General features: G+C 31.3%; 1 pseudogene; it reads left to right on the forward strand.

Moving 5' to 3' along the window:
- The first annotated feature begins 3190 nt into the window (after window positions 1-3190).
- LOC112829827 (U4 spliceosomal RNA) lies at window positions 3191-3271 on the forward strand (annotated as a pseudogene).
- Window positions 3272-3908: the final 637 nt, after the last annotated feature.

The raw sequence follows: 3908 nt of genomic DNA on the forward strand, positions 1-3908 counted from the left end.
AACTCATAGCAAAAAAAAAAAATGAATTTTAAGTCAAGAACCATTTCTAGAAATAAAGGCAGTAGGGTGGAGTGTGGGAAAGGATATTCACTGGTAAAAGGACCAATATATCATGAAGATAAAACAGTAAAAAGTATATGAAAGAAATAACAGAAGAACAGGTTCCAAATACATAAATAAAAATTGAGAGAAATAAAACAAGAAATTAGATAATTTTCAATCATGGCAGAAGACTTTTATATACTTCTTTCAATAACTGCTAGAAAAAGCAGACAAAAATTGGTCAGAATATATATAAAATCTTGCGGGGCCTGGGTGGCTCAGTCAGTTAAGCATCTGACTCTTAGTTTCAGGTTGGGTCATGATTTTGGGATCCTGGGATCAAGCCCAGCGTTGGGCCCTGCACTCAGCAGGGAGTCTGCTTCTCTGTCTCTTTCTCCCTCTCTCCCTTTGCCCCTTCCACCACTCATGCCTTCACTCTAAGATTAAATAAGTAAATCTTTAAAAAAAAAGAAAAGCTATATATAAAATCTTAACAATATGGTTAACAAACCTGACATTATTAAAATTTATAGACATCACACCAAACAGTGATAGAATACACATTCTTTTCCAAGTGTGCATGGGACATTTGTCAAAAAGTAAAACTGTAAAATGAGATTCAAAAAATTTCAAGAAATTTATATCATTTGAAATATGCTCTCAGACCAAATTGAAATTTAAGCTAGAAATCTATAACACAAAGTCAACTAGAAAAATCACAATTACTTAGAATTATGCAAAACCTTTTAAATGACCCATGTAGCAAACAAGAAATCATAAAAGAAATTGAAAAATATTTGTAATTTAATGAAAATGAAAATATAACAAAGCAAATCTTGAAAGATTCAGCTAAAGTAGCACATACAGGAAAATTGATAGTCTTAAAATATATAAATAAGAATAAAGTTTAAAAATCAATAATCTAAATATATACATTACAAAAAGTGATAAAATAATAGCAAATTAACTCCAACAAAGCACAAAATAATGAATAATAAATATAAGAACATAAACTAATAATAAAGGTAAACATATAACAGAGAAAATAAACAAAGCCAAATGTGGTTCCATGTAAAAACTAACAAAAATGATTAACTGTTAACAAGATTAATAAAAAAAAAAGCATAAATTACCAACATCAGGAATGAAAAGGAGGTCATTACTTCAAATCTATACACACTAAAAATAAGAATATCAGATAAATAACCTTATTAAAATACCCTTTTAGTTTGTAACTTTAGGCATAATATTTCCTTTAGGTATATTATACTTGAACAAAAAGTTTACTTTCAAAAATGAAGAAAATATTTAAATTATTATGGTGCTCAAGCAGCACACTGCTTCCCTACTAACCCTTAAATTCTCAAAGGTAGGCACTGTGCATTATTATTTTTATCACTAGCTCCAAGAGGACAGGGACAATACATTCTTATTAAAAATATTCTACGGTGCTCACTTGGGCAGCACATATACTAAAAATATTCTACTGCCACTATTTGCAGAAGACATAGTTTTATATATAGAAAATTCTACACTAAAGACTCTGCCATAAAGTTGTTAGAACTAATGAACAAATTCAGTAAAGTTGCAGGATACAAAATCAGCACATAAAAATCAAGTTATGTTTCTAATACTAACAACAAACTATCAAAGAAAAATTAAGAAAACAATCCCATGTACAATTACACCAAAGAGAATAAAATACCTAAGCATAAATTTAACCAAGGAGGTGAAAGATCTGTATCCTGAAATCCATAAGGCATTGATGAAAAAAATTTGAAGAAAACACCAAGTGGAAAGTTATTACATGCTTATGAATTGGAAGAATTCATGTGTTGAAATGTCCATACTACCAAAAGGAATCTACAGATTTGATATAATTCCTATCAAAATCCCAAAGGAAGTTTAAAAGAAATAGAATGAACAATCCTAAAATTTATATGGAACCACAAAAGACCCAATAGTCAAAGCAATCTTAAGAAAGAAAAATTAAGCTGGAAACATCAAACTTCTTGATTTCAAACTATAGTACAAAACTGTATTAATCAATATTATGGAATTGGCATAAAAACAGACACACAAGACCAATGGAATAGAACAGGGAGCCTATAAATAAACCCACACACAGATAGTCAACTAACTTATGACAAAGGAGCCAAGAATATACAATAAAAAAAGAACAGTATCTTCGATAAATTCTGGTGGAAAAACTGGATAAGCCACATGAAAGAGAATGAAACTAGACCCCTCTCTTACACTATACACCAAAACGAACTCGAAGTGAATTAAAGGCAGGAACTTAAGACCTGAAAAAAAAACTCCTAAAAGAAAACATAGAATGTAAGCTCTTTGACATCAGTCTTGGCAGTGATTTTTGGACTTTGACACCAAAAGCAAAGGTAACAAAAGCAAAAATCAACAAGTGGCACTACCTCAAACTAAAAAACTTCTGCACAGCAGAGGAAACCATCAACAAAATGAAAAAGCAACCTACAGAATGGACGAAAATATCTGCAAATCATATAAATGATAGGGGGTTTATATCCAAAGTAGATAAAGCATTCATACAACTCTATAGCAAAAACAAAACAAAAAACAAAAAAACAAATAGCTGGATTAAAAAATGGGCACCAAATAGACATTTTTCCAAACAAGACATCCAAGCAGCCAATAGGTACATGAAAAGATGCTCAATGTCGCTACTCACGAGGGAAATGCAAATCAAAACCACAATGAGTGATCACCTCATACCCGATAGAATGCTAAAATCGAAAAGACAAGAGTTCACACGTGTCGGCAAGGATGTGGATGAAAGGAACCCTTGTCTGCTATTGGTGGGAATGTAAATTGGTCCAGCCAATATAGAAAACAGTATGGAGCTTCCTTAAAATTTTAAAAAAGAACTACCAGATGATCCAGCAATCACACTTCCCCTTTAGTTATATATCCAAAGGAAATGAAAATGGGATATTTAAGAAATATCTGCACCCCCATTTTCATTGCAGCCTTATTCACAGTAGCCAAGATATGGAAACAACCTACATGCCCACTGACTGATGAATAGATAACGTTGTGGTATATGTGTACACAATGAAATAGTGTTCAGTCATGAGAAAGAAGGAAATCTTGCCATTTGTGATAACATGGAATATAGATGCAGTGGCAGTATCATAGCCAATGAGGTTTACCCGAGGCACGATTATTGCTAATTGAAAACTATAGATGTAATGATTCTGCATCACATTTCATTCATCACTGTGTCCCCAACTGTCTGTCACAGCCCATGGTACAGCATTAGGATTCAACAAATATGTATTAAATAATTAAATGTATTGCTCTGTGTACCTGTACTGTTATGTTAATTTCTAACACTGAATGTCACTACATTCATAACATTTAATTTGAAAATTATAGATTGAAAATATTTTAATAGTCACATACTTGCATACTTATTTTTATAAGCAAAAATATCTGTTCATCTAACAGTACTTAAAATTTCTGAATCTGTTAAATAATTAAATTATCTGGGAAAGAACAGAGACTATATTCTGGTATTACACCCAAGTTCAAGGTTGAGTTGATTTATCAGTCCAACCAGGTAAATATATAGCATTCGTGATGGTAGCGAGACTTCCAAAGAAACCTAAAAGTAAATTGAATAAACTTATTTTTGATAAGATTTCAAAGATTATATGCCTAATGTATATCTTTAGAGTTTTACCATCACTGTGAGCACAAGTCATACAGTGATTAACTTATTTTAGAAGTAAGTCATATACATACATATATACATACACATATATATATATGTATGCCCAGATATACAAATATATTTGCCTTAAATAAAGTTAATGCATGGACAAAAA

The sequence above is a fragment of the Callorhinus ursinus genome, unplaced genomic scaffold, assembly GCF_003265705.2.
Source record: "Callorhinus ursinus isolate GAN/ISIS: 27379988/994484 unplaced genomic scaffold, GSC_fseal_2.0 scaffold21, whole genome shotgun sequence".
NCBI classification, from domain to species: Eukaryota; Metazoa; Chordata; class Mammalia; order Carnivora; family Otariidae; genus Callorhinus; species Callorhinus ursinus.